Here is a 5,982-nt window from a genome sequence, read left to right as displayed (position 1 = left end):
GATTTCTTATTACTAGCTAGACCATATGATAGTACTTCCTTTCCACTATAAGATAGCATTATTAACTCAATTTCGATTTTTGATGGACCTTGATCGTTTTTCCCGTGTACCCTTCATTTCACAGTACTGTGTAAATATTATAATAATATTAAATGGTAAACATATTACATTGTATAAAATATTATTGTTATTAAGGTATTATTTCTGTACATATTTCATATTTGCATTTTATATGTATTGCATTTTATTGTTAAACGTAAGAATTGGACATGTTCTTTATTCTATGCTGTAAAACAAATGTAAGAATATTATGGAACAAATAAATCTGTCTGTCCATCCACCCACCCACCCACCCACCCACCCACCCACCCACCCACCCACCCACCCACCCACCCACCCATCCACCCATCCATCCATCCATCCATCCATCCATCCATCCATCTATCTATCTATCTATCTATCTATCTATCTATCTATCTATCTATCTATCTATCTATCTATCTATCTATCTATCTATCTATCTATCTATCTATCTATCTATCTATCTATCTATCTATCTATCTATCTGTGATTGCTGAAATGATAGGATTTTTTATAGTATGAGGAATTCTTTTCTAATTGTAAGTAACCAAAGAATGAGAAGGATAAGGAAATGGAGAACATTGTAAATATGTTCCTAACGAAGGTGCCATGGCGTTAGTGGACAGTTGGGCTCATGAAGAATGGAGGCAAAACTTCTGAAACATTATTTCGACTTTGAAACATTTCTGAAGAGCGCAAAGTCTGATTTTCTGAAGAAGTGGAATAAACTACTTATACCCAGTGCTGAAATTACCGATTTTCAATGCCTTAAAACGTTAGGAACTGGATCATTTGGACGCGTCATGCTTGTGAAACATAAAAAATCTGAACAGTCATACACGTTGAAGATTATGGAAAAGAATCATATTGTCAAAATGAAACAGGTTGCTCATACACACAGTGAAATAAGAACAATGGATGCAGTTAATTTTGAATTCTTGGTGTGTATGGATTTCTTTTTCAAAGACAATGTGTATCTATATATAGTTATGCCATTTGTAAATGGTGGTGAAATGTTTAAGCACTTGAGGAACATGAAGAAATTTGATGAAACACTTGCCAAATTTTATGCTGCACAAGTTATAATGTCTATTGAATATTTAAATTATCTTGGTCTAATACACCGTGATCTGAAACCAGAAAACATTTTGATAGATAAAGACGGATACTTAAAAGTGACGGATTTGGGTTTTTGTAAAAAAATAGAGGATTCAAGAACATACACTTTATGTGGCACGCCGGAATACCTAGCTCCTGAAGTTATACTTGGCAAGGAGTATAGTTTTTCTGTAGATTGGTGGGCCATAGGTGTTCTTATATACGAAATGTCTGCTGGTTATCCTCCATTTTTTGCTCGAGATCCCATGAGTATATACGAGAAGATAGTTACAAGAAAATATAGTTGTCCATCACATTTCTCTAAAAGTCTAAAAGACTTATTGCCACATATATTGCAAACTGATCGTAGTAAATGGTATGTGTTTTAAAAAATGGCGCTAAAGATATTAAAGATCATGATTGGTTCAGAACTCTTGATTGGGAAGCTGTGTTAGCTAGAAAAACGAAACCATCATTTGTTCCCCATGTGTCATGTGGGGATGATACAACGAACTTTGATTTTTGTGAAGAGGAAGATTTGCGTGTGGCATCTAAAGCTGAATTTGCAGAGGAGTTCAAAACCATAGAAGTTTGTTAAAGGAGAAGGCTCATGTAATTACTGTACAGGGCGAAGTTTAATAATGATGTTAATAAACTTCACACTGTTATCTTACCACATTGAGTGGAAATACTTTCTTTGTCTTATTAAAAAAACTATCAGTACAAATTTTTTTAACATCTAAGACAGAGTAAATGACTCGTTCACAATATAGCCAAAGATAATAAATACAGTTTAATAGGCCTACATTACAATTACACTTAATATACTTTCAAACTTCTATTAGGGGAGAGGAAGAAATGTCAGTTAATGCGGTGTAATTAATATTTGCTACAATTACAGCTTTGCAACACATTACATTATTGTTACAGATGAGTGAAATCTGTTTCACAGTAAAATCCTACTTACACTGGATTTTCCTATTTTACCTAAGACAGCCATGATATCAGTAATCTTCTCATGCCACCACTACAGCATTGTTCATATTTTCTCTTTTTAATTTTTACATTCTCATATACGAAGTATAAAGAATGCTGTGATGCTATAAAACAGTGGCTGTCAGCACTCACTGAAATGGGTAAAGTGCAACAAGTGCAATGTAATATGCTCCGTCATGCAGAAGGGAGAGATAGAAAGCATACCAGTCAGCAGCTGCAGATGCACGCCAGTGCAATGTCTTATGTATGAGTAAGAGACGCTAGCCTGACAGTGCTTTGTGCTGATGACCGCTGCTGTAAAACATCGGTTTCGAGATTTTCATTGGAATACATACTTTCAGTAAACTATATTTGACGCAGAGGATGTGGTTTTGGGTATGTAATTGAACAAGGCTGTAACTCTCATTTCTCATAAGTTTACTTTTTCGTGAATAATGGTTGTTATTGATGCGCTATGTGTAATGCTTGCACTCATATTAAAATCAGCACATGTATCTGATTGTCAACCTTGCTCTAAAAAATTAAAAGTGTGTACAGTAAAGTGTATTTTAAGAATTTCGTATTTGCTGGTTACAACCTTGTTCTGGGCGGCTATTCAATTGCAAAACCACTAATTTCTTTCAACATACATCAGTTTTAAATAGGTACCTCGATTTCAGTACTATACAGAAAAAAAATATTATGATTACAATAACTGAATAACTGCTGCTATTTCATGTGAATTTGCGCAAATTAATAACATACGTCTACTTTAATCATACCAGCAGGTGTGAATTAACGGGGTGGGGGGATGTGGAGGATTTCCTCCTTTCTGGAAAGTGATCCCCTCTCATAAATTCATATTAACATCCCTGCCAGGGATAACTTCTATCCCCCCTCACAAAATATAATTTTATTGTTTAATATGGGTATACTTCATAAAGTATAAAGTAAACAAAGAAAATAATATTGATGTATTATCATCACCAGCAAGCTGACAACAATCAATTACTTAGGAATTACACATCTTATCTTAAGTCTGCTCATAGATATAATTATTAAAATAATCAAGATGCAAGACAAGCAACTCAGTGCGACAAGCATTGAGCCATATCGAATGAGGATAATAATAATGTTATGTTGGTATTCTCTCTCTAGGATTCTATCCCTCCCTCATCAGAAATCTTGATTCGCACCCTACATACCAGTAACATTTACAAATAAAATCAAATCTCTCACTTCTTGGGATTATAAAGAACACTTTTATGTGCACTTCTGTAAGCAAAAGTTGAACTTTCGGTGCTTAGCAGATTATTTCATTTATGGTGAAGGAAATGAATTGTTGCAAAATGCGTAATAATTTCTTTGAATTAAAGTTAACATTTTGACATAACTGTAATAAAAGGCTGGGAAGCTAACTTTTACCCAATTTTTGTTTGCCAAAGAACAGTGCAGCTGAAAGTAGCATTATTCACCTGTTTCATTTCTCCACTCCCTGGACGAATCAATAGAAAAGAAAAAAGAAAGAAACTGCATAATATTAAACAGCAGTGATGTTGGTCTAGTGAACTAATTTGAATAGTCAACTCACATATTCTTAATACATACAACTCTTAAACTATAATCTCTTACATCCCATAACATTTTTATGGCAACTTTTTTAATTTAGGGCATATTTGAGGCTTCCAAGTCGTCACTATATTCAACACTTTAAATGTCCAACAGAAAAATATTCAATACAAAAATGACAAAGGCAATTTCATTTAATTTTAATGAAGTCCGGAAATTTTATCACTATATACATGGTCATCAGCCTACTTTATTTCATCACCAGACATCACGACATCCATTACATTTTCGTCATCATTGTTTCTGTAAACCATTGTCATCCATTTCTGTAGTTTCCATAGTTAAAAATTTTCAGTGCAGAACTCGAGAACATTACTGAAATCTTACAATTCATAATTAATTTTTATTGATAATTATGGGTCACAAATTGCATTTCACCACAATTATCAGAGGAACACAAAACTTAACAGTGAAGGATACATGTATACCCAACGTAATAGTTGGACGAGATGGTGTTGAACTGTTATCATCTATCACCTTATCATAGAACTTTATTGAACTTTCAAGCTTCAACTAACACTTGTGGGGCATGGCAGCGGTGCATAAATACATTAATGCAGAAGCCTCACCCGTCACTGTATCATACATACCCTGTAGTTAAGACAAAGTGAAACAGCAAGAATCCACGTGATATTGAGAAGTTGAAGATTATATCAGGAGTGAAGCTGAAGTTATTTTAGTTTCAATATAACTTTAAAACACGGCAGTTTTTTTATCATTGGGTGAGGTGAATAAAAATAAGCACGAACTTTTTCAAGTACGTACTCGGGAGTTTACGAGTTTACTTATTTTTTGACAGAAAGTAATTACACAACGAAGTAAGGCCTTAATAAGAAGTAAACCATACACATTTTCCAAGTGCTTCATTTTGAATAGAAACAAGGGAGCACTCATTGTAGCATGTAAACAGTACCATAATTTCAAGGAAGGTTGGAAGCAGACTTGTCACTTCTTTCTATTATTAAAAATTAAAGCTTTCATACACGTTCGTTAAGTGAAAAACTATCGAGAACAGAAAGAGATGAGTCCACAGAATTGTGTGCATTTATTGCTGTTTGAAAATGAAGAGCCCACTGCAAGAATGATGGATGTCATTTAGAATACATTTTGCAGGAGAAGCAATTGAAAGTTTGAAATGCTTAGCGCTCTAAGCTTAACTGTGATTTTCCGATCATTACTGGACAATGACTATCAGTGTTAATGCCATATAACTCTGTATGTACATTCTATATGTCTTAAGCTATGCATTGACAGTCTTGGTTCATTTTCGACAAGAAAGTGACATCCATCATTCTTGCAGTGGACTCTTCAAATGAAAATGTTGATTTCATAACAAACTTTTTTCTGAATGACGATGGAGAAACTAATGGTGCATTGTCTTCTCGAAAGTAATGGAAATATTTCTTTGTTATCTACAGTGGTCACAGAGAAATATGCGATTTCTGACAACTCTAGTAAAGTACATGCAAAGTACAGAGTCAGTGTATGACGTTGTAACTAATAGTATTCCCCTTTCTTTTTACCCTGATGGCTGGAGGGAGGATATGTGGATGGGCACAGAAAGAAAGTTAGGGAATATATCTACTTGGCAACTTCGTGTCCATTTCCTCTATGGCACCAGAAAAGTGAGGCTGAGGAATCCGGGAGTGGTTGGGAGTTAAAAAAATAGGTTACTGAGTTGTCACAAATTGCTTCTTTTACTACAGTCTGAAGCTTTAAGTGACCCAGGTTACTAAAGTGGCGTTGCAGTAGACTTTGGCATTCATTGAACTACAGTTTGCAAAACTGCAACCTGTGTTACTGATAAAATTATGAAGAGAGCACACCACTGGATAACTTCCCAATGGTAGCAAAAGACATGACTGAAGCAAAAACAAAATGGAGTTCACATTATCAGACTGGTGCTGTTTGTACTCACAAAAAAATAAAAAATCGGTGATGACTGATGAGTATATCAAACAAGAAGGCAAGGCTAGTATTAACGTATAGGTGACTTGTGATGGAAGCGAAAGATTCATAAGTATCGATGTAGTACAATGGCCAGGCAGCGTACATAACATTAGAATCTGGCAACAGAATTCAGTGCAAGAACTACCAATTATCACAATTTAACGGATCTGTCTCTCTGCTTGGGAACTCAGATTGTGGAATTTCTCTGTGGCTATTAACACTATTCAGGCACTCACCAAATAGATAAGA

General features: G+C 34.8%; 1 pseudogene; it reads left to right on the top strand.

The window, feature by feature from the left end:
• Window positions 1-559: 559 nt before the first annotated feature.
• On the top strand, window positions 560-1,857 carry LOC138696477 (cAMP-dependent protein kinase catalytic subunit beta pseudogene; annotated as a pseudogene).
• The last annotated feature ends 4,125 nt before the right edge of the window (window positions 1,858-5,982 follow it).

Source organism: Periplaneta americana, chromosome 3 (assembly GCF_040183065.1).
Source record: "Periplaneta americana isolate PAMFEO1 chromosome 3, P.americana_PAMFEO1_priV1, whole genome shotgun sequence".
NCBI lineage: Eukaryota > Metazoa > Arthropoda > Insecta > Blattodea > Blattidae > Periplaneta > Periplaneta americana.
The sequence above is the reverse complement of the archived record's forward strand: the minus strand, read 5'-3'. Positions and strand labels throughout refer to the sequence as shown.